The sequence below is a fragment of the Pimephales promelas genome, chromosome 3 (genome assembly GCF_988280905.1).
Source record: "Pimephales promelas chromosome 3, fPimPro1.hap1.1, whole genome shotgun sequence".
NCBI classification, from domain to species: Eukaryota; Metazoa; Chordata; class Actinopteri; order Cypriniformes; family Leuciscidae; genus Pimephales; species Pimephales promelas.
The window spans coordinates 45,570,637-45,580,436 of NC_142771.1; the positions used below are offsets into that span (position 1 = coordinate 45,570,637).

General features: G+C 47.8%; 51 non-coding genes across 51 annotated transcripts; all 51 read right to left on the bottom strand.

Annotated features, from left to right (window-relative positions):
• Positions 1-43: 43 nt before the first annotated feature.
• LOC148986297 (5S ribosomal RNA) lies at positions 44-162 on the bottom strand. The gene has a single exon (XR_016166671.1). It is a non-coding gene; the product is annotated as a 5S ribosomal RNA (ribosomal RNA).
• Positions 163-225: 63 nt separating this feature from the next.
• Positions 226-344, bottom strand: LOC148986298 (5S ribosomal RNA). Its single transcript, XR_016162824.1, has one exon. It is a non-coding gene; the product is annotated as a 5S ribosomal RNA (ribosomal RNA).
• Positions 345-407: 63 nt separating this feature from the next.
• Positions 408-526, bottom strand: LOC148986299 (5S ribosomal RNA). The gene has a single exon (XR_016166672.1). It is a non-coding gene; the product is annotated as a 5S ribosomal RNA (ribosomal RNA).
• A 63-nt stretch (positions 527-589) lies between these two features.
• Positions 590-708, bottom strand: LOC148986300 (5S ribosomal RNA). The gene has a single exon (XR_016166673.1). It is a non-coding gene; the product is annotated as a 5S ribosomal RNA (ribosomal RNA).
• A 170-nt stretch (positions 709-878) lies between these two features.
• Positions 879-997, bottom strand: LOC148986301 (5S ribosomal RNA). Its single transcript, XR_016166674.1, has one exon. It is a non-coding gene; the product is annotated as a 5S ribosomal RNA (ribosomal RNA).
• A 63-nt stretch (positions 998-1,060) lies between these two features.
• LOC148986302 (5S ribosomal RNA) lies at positions 1,061-1,179 on the bottom strand. Its single transcript, XR_016166675.1, has one exon. It is a non-coding gene; the product is annotated as a 5S ribosomal RNA (ribosomal RNA).
• A 63-nt stretch (positions 1,180-1,242) lies between these two features.
• On the bottom strand, positions 1,243-1,361 carry LOC148986303 (5S ribosomal RNA). Its single transcript, XR_016166676.1, has one exon. It is a non-coding gene; the product is annotated as a 5S ribosomal RNA (ribosomal RNA).
• Positions 1,362-1,424: 63 nt separating this feature from the next.
• LOC148986304 (5S ribosomal RNA) lies at positions 1,425-1,543 on the bottom strand. The gene has a single exon (XR_016165701.1). It is a non-coding gene; the product is annotated as a 5S ribosomal RNA (ribosomal RNA).
• Positions 1,544-1,606: 63 nt separating this feature from the next.
• Positions 1,607-1,725, bottom strand: LOC148986305 (5S ribosomal RNA). The gene has a single exon (XR_016163732.1). It is a non-coding gene; the product is annotated as a 5S ribosomal RNA (ribosomal RNA).
• Positions 1,726-1,788: 63 nt separating this feature from the next.
• LOC148986306 (5S ribosomal RNA) lies at positions 1,789-1,907 on the bottom strand. The gene has a single exon (XR_016166677.1). It is a non-coding gene; the product is annotated as a 5S ribosomal RNA (ribosomal RNA).
• A 63-nt stretch (positions 1,908-1,970) lies between these two features.
• On the bottom strand, positions 1,971-2,089 carry LOC148986307 (5S ribosomal RNA). Its single transcript, XR_016166678.1, has one exon. It is a non-coding gene; the product is annotated as a 5S ribosomal RNA (ribosomal RNA).
• Positions 2,090-2,152: 63 nt separating this feature from the next.
• On the bottom strand, positions 2,153-2,271 carry LOC148986308 (5S ribosomal RNA). The gene has a single exon (XR_016160473.1). It is a non-coding gene; the product is annotated as a 5S ribosomal RNA (ribosomal RNA).
• Positions 2,272-2,334: 63 nt separating this feature from the next.
• On the bottom strand, positions 2,335-2,453 carry LOC148986309 (5S ribosomal RNA). Its single transcript, XR_016166679.1, has one exon. It is a non-coding gene; the product is annotated as a 5S ribosomal RNA (ribosomal RNA).
• A 63-nt stretch (positions 2,454-2,516) lies between these two features.
• Positions 2,517-2,634, bottom strand: LOC148986310 (5S ribosomal RNA). The gene has a single exon (XR_016163856.1). It is a non-coding gene; the product is annotated as a 5S ribosomal RNA (ribosomal RNA).
• Positions 2,635-2,697: 63 nt separating this feature from the next.
• LOC148986311 (5S ribosomal RNA) lies at positions 2,698-2,816 on the bottom strand. The gene has a single exon (XR_016160474.1). It is a non-coding gene; the product is annotated as a 5S ribosomal RNA (ribosomal RNA).
• A 63-nt stretch (positions 2,817-2,879) lies between these two features.
• On the bottom strand, positions 2,880-2,998 carry LOC148986312 (5S ribosomal RNA). Its single transcript, XR_016166680.1, has one exon. It is a non-coding gene; the product is annotated as a 5S ribosomal RNA (ribosomal RNA).
• Positions 2,999-3,061: 63 nt separating this feature from the next.
• On the bottom strand, positions 3,062-3,180 carry LOC148986313 (5S ribosomal RNA). The gene has a single exon (XR_016166682.1). It is a non-coding gene; the product is annotated as a 5S ribosomal RNA (ribosomal RNA).
• A 167-nt stretch (positions 3,181-3,347) lies between these two features.
• LOC148986314 (5S ribosomal RNA) lies at positions 3,348-3,466 on the bottom strand. Its single transcript, XR_016165712.1, has one exon. It is a non-coding gene; the product is annotated as a 5S ribosomal RNA (ribosomal RNA).
• A 63-nt stretch (positions 3,467-3,529) lies between these two features.
• On the bottom strand, positions 3,530-3,648 carry LOC148986315 (5S ribosomal RNA). Its single transcript, XR_016163733.1, has one exon. It is a non-coding gene; the product is annotated as a 5S ribosomal RNA (ribosomal RNA).
• Positions 3,649-3,711: 63 nt separating this feature from the next.
• On the bottom strand, positions 3,712-3,830 carry LOC148986316 (5S ribosomal RNA). The gene has a single exon (XR_016166683.1). It is a non-coding gene; the product is annotated as a 5S ribosomal RNA (ribosomal RNA).
• Positions 3,831-3,893: 63 nt separating this feature from the next.
• LOC148986317 (5S ribosomal RNA) lies at positions 3,894-4,012 on the bottom strand. Its single transcript, XR_016166684.1, has one exon. It is a non-coding gene; the product is annotated as a 5S ribosomal RNA (ribosomal RNA).
• Positions 4,013-4,075: 63 nt separating this feature from the next.
• Positions 4,076-4,194, bottom strand: LOC148986318 (5S ribosomal RNA). Its single transcript, XR_016166685.1, has one exon. It is a non-coding gene; the product is annotated as a 5S ribosomal RNA (ribosomal RNA).
• A 63-nt stretch (positions 4,195-4,257) lies between these two features.
• LOC148986319 (5S ribosomal RNA) lies at positions 4,258-4,376 on the bottom strand. The gene has a single exon (XR_016166686.1). It is a non-coding gene; the product is annotated as a 5S ribosomal RNA (ribosomal RNA).
• A 63-nt stretch (positions 4,377-4,439) lies between these two features.
• On the bottom strand, positions 4,440-4,558 carry LOC148986320 (5S ribosomal RNA). Its single transcript, XR_016162600.1, has one exon. It is a non-coding gene; the product is annotated as a 5S ribosomal RNA (ribosomal RNA).
• Positions 4,559-4,723: 165 nt separating this feature from the next.
• LOC148986321 (5S ribosomal RNA) lies at positions 4,724-4,842 on the bottom strand. The gene has a single exon (XR_016165723.1). It is a non-coding gene; the product is annotated as a 5S ribosomal RNA (ribosomal RNA).
• A 63-nt stretch (positions 4,843-4,905) lies between these two features.
• LOC148986322 (5S ribosomal RNA) lies at positions 4,906-5,024 on the bottom strand. Its single transcript, XR_016163734.1, has one exon. It is a non-coding gene; the product is annotated as a 5S ribosomal RNA (ribosomal RNA).
• A 63-nt stretch (positions 5,025-5,087) lies between these two features.
• Positions 5,088-5,206, bottom strand: LOC148986323 (5S ribosomal RNA). Its single transcript, XR_016166687.1, has one exon. It is a non-coding gene; the product is annotated as a 5S ribosomal RNA (ribosomal RNA).
• Positions 5,207-5,269: 63 nt separating this feature from the next.
• Positions 5,270-5,388, bottom strand: LOC148986324 (5S ribosomal RNA). Its single transcript, XR_016166688.1, has one exon. It is a non-coding gene; the product is annotated as a 5S ribosomal RNA (ribosomal RNA).
• A 63-nt stretch (positions 5,389-5,451) lies between these two features.
• On the bottom strand, positions 5,452-5,570 carry LOC148986325 (5S ribosomal RNA). The gene has a single exon (XR_016160475.1). It is a non-coding gene; the product is annotated as a 5S ribosomal RNA (ribosomal RNA).
• A 63-nt stretch (positions 5,571-5,633) lies between these two features.
• On the bottom strand, positions 5,634-5,752 carry LOC148986326 (5S ribosomal RNA). Its single transcript, XR_016166689.1, has one exon. It is a non-coding gene; the product is annotated as a 5S ribosomal RNA (ribosomal RNA).
• Positions 5,753-5,815: 63 nt separating this feature from the next.
• Positions 5,816-5,933, bottom strand: LOC148986327 (5S ribosomal RNA). The gene has a single exon (XR_016163857.1). It is a non-coding gene; the product is annotated as a 5S ribosomal RNA (ribosomal RNA).
• A 63-nt stretch (positions 5,934-5,996) lies between these two features.
• LOC148986328 (5S ribosomal RNA) lies at positions 5,997-6,115 on the bottom strand. Its single transcript, XR_016160476.1, has one exon. It is a non-coding gene; the product is annotated as a 5S ribosomal RNA (ribosomal RNA).
• A 63-nt stretch (positions 6,116-6,178) lies between these two features.
• Positions 6,179-6,297, bottom strand: LOC148986329 (5S ribosomal RNA). The gene has a single exon (XR_016166690.1). It is a non-coding gene; the product is annotated as a 5S ribosomal RNA (ribosomal RNA).
• A 63-nt stretch (positions 6,298-6,360) lies between these two features.
• Positions 6,361-6,479, bottom strand: LOC148986330 (5S ribosomal RNA). Its single transcript, XR_016166691.1, has one exon. It is a non-coding gene; the product is annotated as a 5S ribosomal RNA (ribosomal RNA).
• Positions 6,480-6,645: 166 nt separating this feature from the next.
• On the bottom strand, positions 6,646-6,764 carry LOC148986331 (5S ribosomal RNA). Its single transcript, XR_016165734.1, has one exon. It is a non-coding gene; the product is annotated as a 5S ribosomal RNA (ribosomal RNA).
• A 63-nt stretch (positions 6,765-6,827) lies between these two features.
• On the bottom strand, positions 6,828-6,946 carry LOC148986332 (5S ribosomal RNA). The gene has a single exon (XR_016163735.1). It is a non-coding gene; the product is annotated as a 5S ribosomal RNA (ribosomal RNA).
• Positions 6,947-7,009: 63 nt separating this feature from the next.
• LOC148986333 (5S ribosomal RNA) lies at positions 7,010-7,128 on the bottom strand. Its single transcript, XR_016166693.1, has one exon. It is a non-coding gene; the product is annotated as a 5S ribosomal RNA (ribosomal RNA).
• Positions 7,129-7,191: 63 nt separating this feature from the next.
• On the bottom strand, positions 7,192-7,310 carry LOC148986334 (5S ribosomal RNA). Its single transcript, XR_016166694.1, has one exon. It is a non-coding gene; the product is annotated as a 5S ribosomal RNA (ribosomal RNA).
• Positions 7,311-7,373: 63 nt separating this feature from the next.
• LOC148986335 (5S ribosomal RNA) lies at positions 7,374-7,492 on the bottom strand. The gene has a single exon (XR_016166695.1). It is a non-coding gene; the product is annotated as a 5S ribosomal RNA (ribosomal RNA).
• Positions 7,493-7,555: 63 nt separating this feature from the next.
• Positions 7,556-7,674, bottom strand: LOC148986336 (5S ribosomal RNA). The gene has a single exon (XR_016166696.1). It is a non-coding gene; the product is annotated as a 5S ribosomal RNA (ribosomal RNA).
• Positions 7,675-7,737: 63 nt separating this feature from the next.
• Positions 7,738-7,856, bottom strand: LOC148986337 (5S ribosomal RNA). The gene has a single exon (XR_016162602.1). It is a non-coding gene; the product is annotated as a 5S ribosomal RNA (ribosomal RNA).
• Positions 7,857-8,021: 165 nt separating this feature from the next.
• Positions 8,022-8,140, bottom strand: LOC148986338 (5S ribosomal RNA). Its single transcript, XR_016165745.1, has one exon. It is a non-coding gene; the product is annotated as a 5S ribosomal RNA (ribosomal RNA).
• A 63-nt stretch (positions 8,141-8,203) lies between these two features.
• LOC148986339 (5S ribosomal RNA) lies at positions 8,204-8,322 on the bottom strand. Its single transcript, XR_016163736.1, has one exon. It is a non-coding gene; the product is annotated as a 5S ribosomal RNA (ribosomal RNA).
• Positions 8,323-8,385: 63 nt separating this feature from the next.
• LOC148986340 (5S ribosomal RNA) lies at positions 8,386-8,504 on the bottom strand. Its single transcript, XR_016166697.1, has one exon. It is a non-coding gene; the product is annotated as a 5S ribosomal RNA (ribosomal RNA).
• A 63-nt stretch (positions 8,505-8,567) lies between these two features.
• Positions 8,568-8,686, bottom strand: LOC148986341 (5S ribosomal RNA). Its single transcript, XR_016166698.1, has one exon. It is a non-coding gene; the product is annotated as a 5S ribosomal RNA (ribosomal RNA).
• Positions 8,687-8,749: 63 nt separating this feature from the next.
• Positions 8,750-8,868, bottom strand: LOC148986342 (5S ribosomal RNA). The gene has a single exon (XR_016160477.1). It is a non-coding gene; the product is annotated as a 5S ribosomal RNA (ribosomal RNA).
• Positions 8,869-8,931: 63 nt separating this feature from the next.
• On the bottom strand, positions 8,932-9,050 carry LOC148986343 (5S ribosomal RNA). Its single transcript, XR_016166699.1, has one exon. It is a non-coding gene; the product is annotated as a 5S ribosomal RNA (ribosomal RNA).
• Positions 9,051-9,113: 63 nt separating this feature from the next.
• LOC148986344 (5S ribosomal RNA) lies at positions 9,114-9,231 on the bottom strand. The gene has a single exon (XR_016163858.1). It is a non-coding gene; the product is annotated as a 5S ribosomal RNA (ribosomal RNA).
• Positions 9,232-9,294: 63 nt separating this feature from the next.
• On the bottom strand, positions 9,295-9,413 carry LOC148986345 (5S ribosomal RNA). Its single transcript, XR_016160479.1, has one exon. It is a non-coding gene; the product is annotated as a 5S ribosomal RNA (ribosomal RNA).
• A 63-nt stretch (positions 9,414-9,476) lies between these two features.
• Positions 9,477-9,595, bottom strand: LOC148986346 (5S ribosomal RNA). The gene has a single exon (XR_016166700.1). It is a non-coding gene; the product is annotated as a 5S ribosomal RNA (ribosomal RNA).
• A 63-nt stretch (positions 9,596-9,658) lies between these two features.
• LOC148986347 (5S ribosomal RNA) lies at positions 9,659-9,777 on the bottom strand. The gene has a single exon (XR_016166701.1). It is a non-coding gene; the product is annotated as a 5S ribosomal RNA (ribosomal RNA).
• Positions 9,778-9,800: the final 23 nt, after the last annotated feature.

Below are 9,800 nucleotides of genomic sequence, written 5' to 3' on the forward strand. Positions count from 1 at the left end.
GGCTATTTGAATGGTTAGAACATTAGGGTAGTAAACTATATAAAGCTTACAGCACCTGGTATTCCCAGGCGGTCTCCCATCCAAGTACTAACCAGGCCCGACCCTGCTTAGCTTCCGAGATCAGACGAGTTCGGGCGTTCTCAAGGTGGTATGGCCGTAAGCGAAATCTGCTGCCAAAATTGGGCTATTTGAATGGTTAGAACATTAGGGTAGTAAACTACATAAAGCTTACAGCACCTGGTATTCCCAGGCGGTCTCCCATCCAAGTACTAACCAGGCCCGACCCTGCTTAGCTTCCGAGATCAGACGAGTTCGGGCGTTCTCAAGGTGGTATGGTCGTAAGCGAAATCTCCTGCCAAAATTGGGCTATTTGAATGGTTAGAACATTAGGGTAGTAAACTACATAAAGCTTACAGCACCTGGTATTCCCAGGCGGTCTCCCATCCAAGTACTAACCAGGCCCGACCCTGCTTAGCTTCCGAGATCAGACGAGTTCGGGCGTTCTCAAGGTGGTATGGCCGTAAGCGAAATCTGCTGCCAAAATTGGGCTATTTGAATGGTTAGAACATTAGGGTAGTAAACTACATAAAGCTTACAGCACCTGGTATTCCCAGGCGGTCTCCCATCCAAGTACTAACCAGGCCCGACCCTGCTTAGCTTCCGAGATCAGACGAGTTCGGGCGTTCTCAAGGTGGTATGGCCGTAAGCGAAATCTGCAGCCAAAATTGGGCTATTTGAAGAAGAAAAAAAAGAGACTCTTTCAGGCTTTCTGAAGAAACTGAGAGACTATTTCAGGAATTTTGAGGGGAAAAAAGACAATTTAGGATTTTTGAAACATTTCATTGACTCTTTTTTTTTTTTTTTTTTTTAAACAATAAAGCTTACAGCACCTGGTATTCCCAGGCGGTCTCCCATCCAAGTACTAACCAGGCCCGACCCTGCTTAGCTTCCGAGATCAGACGAGTTCGGGCGTTCTCAAGGTGGTATGGCCGTAAGCGAAATCTGCTGCCAAAATTGGGCTATTTGAATAGTTAAAACATTAGGGTAGTAAACTATATAAAGCTTACAGCACCTGGTATTCCCAGGCGGTCTCCCATCCAAGTACTAACCAGGCCCGACCCTGCTTAGCTTCCGAGATCAGACGAGTTCGGGCGTTCTCAAGGTGGTATGGCCGTAAGCGAAATCTGCTGCCAAAATTGGGCTATTTGAATGGTTAGAACATTAGGGTAGTAAACTATATAAAGCTTACAGCACCTGGTATTCCCAGGCGGTCTCCCATCCAAGTACTAACCAGGCCCGACCCTGCTTAGCTTCCGAGATCAGACGAGTTCGGGCGTTCTCAAGGTGGTATGGCCGTAAGCGAAATCTGCTGCCAAAATTGGGCTATTTGAATAGTTAAAACATTAGGGTAGTAAACTATATAAAGCTTACAGCACCTGGTATTCCCAGGCGGTCTCCCATCCAAGTACTAACCAGGCCCGACCCTGCTTAGCTTCCGAGATCAGACGAGTTCGGGCGTTTTCAAGGTGGTATGGCCGTAAGCGAAATCTGCTGCCAAAATTGGGCTATTTGAATGGTTAGAACATTAGGGTAGTAAACTACATAAAGCTTACAGCACCTGGTATTCCCAGGCGGTCTCCCATCCAAGTACTAACCAGGCCCGACCCTGCTTAGCTTCCGAGATAAGACGAGTTCGGGCGTTCTCAAGGTGGTATGGCCGTAAGCGAAATCTGCTGCCAAAATTGGGCTATTTGAATGGTTAGAACATTAGGGTAGTAAACTATATAAAGCTTACAGCACCTGGTATTCCCAGGCGGTCTCCCATCCAAGTACTAACCAGGCCCGACCCTGCTTAGCTTCCGAGATCAGACGAGTTCGGGCGTTCTCAAGGTGGTATGGCCGTAAGCGAAATCTGCTGCCAAAATTGGGCTATTTGAATGGTTAGAACATTAGGGTAGTAAACTACATAAAGCTTACAGCACCTGGTATTCCCAGGCGGTCTCCCATCCAAGTACTAACCAGGCCCGACCCTGCTTAGCTTCCGAGATCAGACGAGTTCGGGCGTTCTCAAGGTGGTATGGCCGTAAGCTAAATCTGCTGCCAAAATTGGGCTATTTGAATGGTTAGAACATTAGGGTAGTAAACTACATAAAGCTTACAGCACCTGGTATTCCCAGGCGGTCTCCCATCCAAGTACTAACCAGGCCCGACCCTGCTTAGCTTCCGAGATCAGACGTGTTCGGGCGTTCTCAAGGTGGTATGGCCGTAAGCGAAATCTGCTGCCAAAATTGGGCTATTTGAATGGTTAGAACATTAGGGTAGTAAACTACATAAAGCTTACAGCACCTGGTATTCCCAGGCGGTCTCCCATCCAAGTACTAACCAGGCCCGACCCTGCTTAGCTTCCGAGATCAGACGAGTTCGGGCGTTCTCAAGGTGGTATGGCCGTAAGCTAAATCTGCTGCCAAAATTGGGCTATTTGAATGGTTAGAACATTAGGGTAGTAAACTATATAAAGCTTACAGCACCTGGTATTCCCAGGCGGTCTCCCATCCAAGTACTAACCAGCCCGACCCTGCTTAGCTTCCGAGATCAGACGAGTTCGGGCGTTCTCAAGGTGGTATGGCCGTAAGCGAAATCTGCTGCCAAAATTGGGCTATTTGAATGGTTAGAACATTAGGGTAGTAAACTACATAAAGCTTACAGCACCTGGTATTCCCAGGCGGTCTCCCATCCAAGTACTAACCAGGCCCGACCCTGCTTAGCTTCCGAGATCAGACGTGTTCGGGCGTTCTCAAGGTGGTATGGCCGTAAGCGAAATCTGCTGCCAAAATTGGGCTATTTGAATGGTTAGAACATTAGGGTAGTAAACTACATAAAGCTTACAGCACCTGGTATTCCCAGGCGGTCTCCCATCCAAGTACTAACCAGGCCCGACCCTGCTTAGCTTCCGAGATCAGACGAGTTCGGGCGTTCTCAAGGTGGTATGGCCGTAAGCGAAATCTGCTGCCAAAATTGGGCTATTTGAATGGTTAGAACATTAGGGTAGTAAACTACATAAAGCTTACAGCACCTGGTATTCCCAGGCGGTCTCCCATCCAAGTACTAACCAGGCCCGACCCTGCTTAGCTTCCGAGATCAGACGAGTTCGGGCGTTCTCAAGGTGGTATGGCCGTAAGCGAAATCTGCTGCCAAAATTGGGCTATTTGAAGAAGAAAAAAAAGAGACTCTTTCAGGCTTTCTGAAGAAACTGAGAGACTATTTCAGGAATTTTGAGGGGGAAAAAAGACAATTTAGGATTTTTGAAACATTTCATTGACTCTTTTTTTTTTTTTTTTAAACAATAAAGCTTACAGCACCTGGTATTCCCAGGCGGTCTCCCATCCAAGTACTAACCAGGCCCGACCCTGCTTAGCTTCCGAGATCAGACGAGTTCGGGCGTTTTCAAGGTGGTATGGCCGTAAGCGAAATCTGCTGCCAAAATTGGGCTATTTGAATGGTTAGAACATTAGGGTAGTAAACTACATAAAGCTTACAGCACCTGGTATTCCCAGGCGGTCTCCCATCCAAGTACTAACCAGGCCCGACCCTGCTTAGCTTCCGAGATAAGACGAGTTCGGGCGTTCTCAAGGTGGTATGGCCGTAAGCGAAATCTGCTGCCAAAATTGGGCTATATGAATGGTTAGAACATTAGGGTAGTAAACTATATAAAGCTTACAGCACCTGGTATTCCCAGGCGGTCTCCCATCCAAGTACTAACCAGGCCCGACCCTGCTTAGCTTCCGAGATCAGACGAGTTCGGGCGTTCTCAAGGTGGTATGGCCGTAAGCGAAATCTGCTGCCAAAATTGGGCTATTTGAATAGTTAAAACATTAGGGTAGTAAACTATATAAAGCTTACAGCACCTGGTATTCCCAGGCGGTCTCCCATCCAAGTACTAACCAGGCCCGACCCTGCTTAGCTTCCGAGATCAGACGAGTTCGGGCGTTCTCAAGGTGGTATGGCCGTAAGCGAAATCTGCTGCCAAAATTGGGCTATTTAAATGGTTAGAACATTAGGGTAGTAAACTACATAAAGCTTACAGCACCTGGTATTCCCAGGCGGTCTCCCATCCAAGTACTAACCAGGCCCGACCCTGCTTAGCTTCCGAGATCAGACGAGTTCGGGCGTTCTCAAGGTGGTATGGCCGTAAGCGAAATCTGCTGCCAAAATTGGGCTATTTGAATGGTTAGAACATTAGGGTAGTAAACTACATAAAGCTTACAGCACCTGGTATTCCCAGGCGGTCTCCCATCCAAGTACTAACCAGGCCCGACCCTGCTTAGCTTCCGAGATCAGACGAGTTCGGGCGTTCTCAAGGTGGTATGGCCGTAAGCGAAATCTGCTGCCAAAATTGGGCTATTTGAATGGTTAGAACATTAGGGTAGTAAACTACATAAAGCTTACAGCACCTGGTATTCCCAGGCGGTCTCCCATCCAAGAACTAACCAGGCCCGACCCTGCTTAGCTTCCGAGATCAGACGAGTTCGGGCGTTCTCAAGGTGGTATGGCCGTAAGCGAAATCTGCTGCCAAAATTGGGCTATTTGAAGAAGAAAAAAAAGAGACTCTTTCAGGCTTTCTGAAGAAACTGAGAGACTATTTCAGGAATTTTGAGGGGGAAAAAAGACAATTTAGGATTTTTGAAACATTTCATTGACTCTTTTTTTTTTTTTTTAAAAATAAAGCTTACAGCACCTGGTATTCCCAGGCGGTCTCCCATCCAAGTACTAACCAGGCCCGACCCTGCTTAGCTTCCGAGATCAGACGAGTTCGGGCGTTTTCAAGGTGGTATGGCCGTAAGCGAAATCTGCTGCCAAAATTGGGCTATTTGAATGGTTAGAACATTAGGGTAGTAAACTACATAAAGCTTACAGCACCTGGTATTCCCAGGCGGTCTCCCATCCAAGTACTAACCAGGCCCGACCCTGCTTAGCTTCCGAGATAAGACGAGTTCGGGCGTTCTCAAGGTGGTATGGCCGTAAGCGAAATCTGCTGCCAAAATTGGGCTATTTGAATGGTTAGAACATTAGGGTAGTAAACTATATAAAGCTTACAGCACCTGGTATTCCCAGGCGGTCTCCCATCCAAGTACTAACCAGGCCCGACCCTGCTTAGCTTCCGAGATCAGACGAGTTCGGGCGTTCTCAAGGTGGTATGGCCGTAAGCGAAATCTGCTGCCAAAATTGGGCTATTTGAATGGTTAGAACATTAGGGTAGTAAACTACATAAAGCTTACAGCACCTGGTATTCCCAGGCGGTCTCCCATCCAAGTACTAACCAGGCCCGACCCTGCTTAGCTTCCGAGATCAGACGAGTTCGGGCGTTCTCAAGGTGGTATGGCCGTAAGCGAAATCTGCTGCCAAAATTGGGCTATTTGAATGGTTAGAACATTAGGGTAGTAAACTACATAAAGCTTACAGCACCTGGTATTCCCAGGCGGTCTCCCATCCAAGTACTAACCAGGCCCGACCCTGCTTAGCTTCCGAGATCAGACGTGTTCGGGCGTTCTCAAGGTGGTATGGCCGTAAGCGAAATCTGCTGCCAAAATTGGGCTATTTGAATGGTTAGAACATTAGGGTAGTAAACTACATAAAGCTTACAGCACCTGGTATTCCCAGGCGGTCTCCCATCCAAGTACTAACCAGGCCCGACCCTGCTTAGCTTCCGAGATCAGACGAGTTCGGGCGTTCTCAAGGTGGTATGGCCGTAAGCTAAATCTGCTGCCAAAATTGGGCTATTTGAATGGTTAGAACATTAGGGTAGTAAACTATATAAAGCTTACAGCACCTGGTATTCCCAGGCGGTCTCCCATCCAAGTACTAACCAGCCCGACCCTGCTTAGCTTCCGAGATCAGACGAGTTCGGGCGTTCTCAAGGTGGTATGGCCGTAAGCGAAATCTGCTGCCAAAATTGGGCTATTTGAATGGTTAGAACATTAGGGTAGTAAACTACATAAAGCTTACAGCACCTGGTATTCCCAGGCGGTCTCCCATCCAAGTACTAACCAGGCCCGACCCTGCTTAGCTTCCGAGATCAGACGTGTTCGGGCGTTCTCAAGGTGGTATGGCCGTAAGCGAAATCTGCTGCCAAAATTGGGCTATTTGAATGGTTAGAACATTAGGGTAGTAAACTACATAAAGCTTACAGCACCTGGTATTCCCAGGCGGTCTCCCATCCAAGTACTAACCAGGCCCGACCCTGCTTAGCTTCCGAGATCAGACGAGTTCGGGCGTTCTCAAGGTGGTATGGCCGTAAGCGAAATCTGCTGCCAAAATTGGGCTATTTGAATGGTTAGAACATTAGGGTAGTAAACTACATAAAGCTTACAGCACCTGGTATTCCCAGGCGGTCTCCCATCCAAGTACTAACCAGGCCCGACCCTGCTTAGCTTCCGAGATCAGACGAGTTCGGGCGTTCTCAAGGTGGTATGGCCGTAAGCGAAATCTGCTGCCAAAATTGGGCTATTTGAAGAAGAAAAAAAAGAGACTCTTTCAGGCTTTCTGAAGAAACTGAGAGACTATTTCAGGAATTTTGAGGGGGAAAAAAGACAATTTAGGATTTTTGAAACATTTCATTGACTCTTTTTTTTTTTTTTTAAACAATAAAGCTTACAGCACCTGGTATTCCCAGGCGGTCTCCCATCCAAGTACTAACCAGGCCCGACCCTGCTTAGCTTCCGAGATCAGACGAGTTCGGGCGTTTTCAAGGTGGTATGGCCGTAAGCGAAATCTGCTGCCAAAATTGGGCTATTTGAATGGTTAGAACATTAGGGTAGTAAACTACATAAAGCTTACAGCACCTGGTATTCCCAGGCGGTCTCCCATCCAAGTACTAACCAGGCCCGACCCTGCTTAGCTTCCGAGATAAGACGAGTTCGGGCGTTCTCAAGGTGGTATGGCCGTAAGCGAAATCTGCTGCCAAAATTGGGCTATATGAATGGTTAGAACATTAGGGTAGTAAACTATATAAAGCTTACAGCACCTGGTATTCCCAGGCGGTCTCCCATCCAAGTACTAACCAGGCCCGACCCTGCTTAGCTTCCGAGATCAGACGAGTTCGGGCGTTCTCAAGGTGGTATGGCCGTAAGCGAAATCTGCTGCCAAAATTGGGCTATTTGAATAGTTAAAACATTAGGGTAGTAAACTATATAAAGCTTACAGCACCTGGTATTCCCAGGCGGTCTCCCATCCAAGTACTAACCAGGCCCGACCCTGCTTAGCTTCCGAGATCAGACGAGTTCGGGCGTTCTCAAGGTGGTATGGCCGTAAGCGAAATCTGCTGCCAAAATTGGGCTATTTAAATGGTTAGAACATTAGGGTAGTAAACTACATAAAGCTTACAGCACCTGGTATTCCCAGGCGGTCTCCCATCCAAGTACTAACCAGGCCCGACCCTGCTTAGCTTCCGAGATCAGACGAGTTCGGGCGTTCTCAAGGTGGTATGGCCGTAAGCGAAATCTGCTGCCAAAATTGGGCTATTTGAATGGTTAGAACATTAGGGTAGTAAACTACATAAAGCTTACAGCACCTGGTATTCCCAGGCGGTCTCCCATCCAAGTACTAACCAGGCCCGACCCTGCTTAGCTTCCGAGATCAGACGAGTTCGGGCGTTCTCAAGGTGGTATGGCCGTAAGCGAAATCTGCTGCCAAAATTGGGCTATTTGAATGGTTAGAACATTAGGGTAGTAAACTACATAAAGCTTACAGCACCTGGTATTCCCAGGCGGTCTCCCATCCAAGAACTAACCAGGCCCGACCCTGCTTAGCTTCCGAGATCAGACGAGTTCGGGCGTTCTCAAGGTGGTATGGCCGTAAGCGAAATCTGCTGCCAAAATTGGGCTATTTGAAGAAGAAAAAAAAGAGACTCTTTCAGGCTTTCTGAAGAAACTGAGAGACTATTTCAGGAATTTTGAGGGGGAAAAAAGACAATTTAGGATTTTTGAAACATTTCATTGACTCTTTTTTTTTTTTTTTAAAAATAAAGCTTACAGCACCTGGTATTCCCAGGCGGTCTCCCATCCAAGTACTAACCAGGCCCGACCCTGCTTAGCTTCCGAGATCAGACGAGTTCGGGCGTTTTCAAGGTGGTATGGCCGTAAGCGAAATCTGCTGCCAAAATTGGGCTATTTGAATGGTTAGAACATTAGGGTAGTAAACTACATAAAGCTTACAGCACCTGGTATTCCCAGGCGGTCTCCCATCCAAGTACTAACCAGGCCCGACCCTGCTTAGCTTCCGAGATAAGACGAGTTCGGGCGTTCTCAAGGTGGTATGGCCGTAAGCGAAATCTGCTGCCAAAATTGGGCTATTTGAATGGTTAGAACATTAGGGTAGTAAACTATATAAAGCTTACAGCACCTGGTATTCCCAGGCGGTCTCCCATCCAAGTACTAACCAGGCCCGACCCTGCTTAGCTTCCGAGATCAGACGAGTTCGGGCGTTCTCAAGGTGGTATGGCCGTAAGCGAAATCTGCTGCCAAAATTGGGCTATTTGAATGGTTAGAACATTAGGGTAGTAAACTACATAAAGCTTACAGCACCTGGTATTCCCAGGCGGTCTCCCATCCAAGTACTAACCAGGCCCGACCCTGCTTAGCTTCCGAGATCAGACGAGTTCGGGCGTTCTCAAGGTGGTATGGCCGTAAGCGAAATCTGCTGCCAAAATTGGGCTATTTGAATGGTTAGAACATTAGGGTAGTAAACTACATAAAGCTTACAGCACCTGGTATTCCCAGGCGGTCTCCCATCCAAGTACTAACCAGGCCCGACCCTGCTTAGCTTCCGAGATCAGACGTGTTCGGGCGTTCTCAAGGTGGTATGGCCGTAAGCGAAATCTGCTGCCAAAATTGGGCTATTTGAATGGTTAGAACATTAGGGTAGTAAACTACATAAAGCTTACAGCACCTGGTATTCCCAGGCGGTCTCCCATCCAAGTACTAACCAGGCCCGACCCTGCTTAGCTTCCGAGATCAGACGAGTTCGGGCGTTCTCAAGGTGGTATGGCCGTAAGCTAAATCTGCTGCCAAAATTGGGCTATTTGAATGGTTAGAACATTAGGGTAGTAAACTATATAAAGCTTACAGCACCTGGTATTCCCAGGCGGTCTCCCATCCAAGTACTAACCAGCCCGACCCTGCTTAGCTTCCGAGATCAGACGAGTTCGGGCGTTCTCAAGGTGGTATGGCCGTAAGCGAAATCTGCTGCCAAAATTGGGCTATTTGAATGGTTAGAACATTAGGGTAGTAAACTACATAAAGCTTACAGCACCTGGTATTCCCAGGCGGTCTCCCATCCAAGTACTAACCAGGCCCGACCCTGCTTAGCTTCCGAGATCAGACGTGTTCGGGCGTTCTCAAGGTGGTATGGCCGTAAGCGAAATCTGCTGCCAAAATTGGGCTATTTGAATGGTTAGAACATTAGGGTAGTAAACTACATAAAGCTTACAGCACCTGGTATTCCCAGGCGGTCTCCCATCCAAGTACTAACCAGGCCCGACCCTGCTTAGCTTCCGAGATCAGACGAGTTCGGGCGTTCTCAAGGTGGTATGGCCGTAAGCGAAATCTGCTGCCAAAATTGGGCTATTTGAATGGTTAGAACATTAGGGTAGTAAACTACATAAAGCTTACAGCACCTGGTATTCCCAGGCGGTCTCCCATCCAAGTACTAACCAGGCCCGACCCTGCTTAGCTTCCGAGATCAGACGAGTTCGGGCGTTCTCAAGGTGGTATGGCCGTAAGCGAAATCTGCTGCCAAAATTGGGC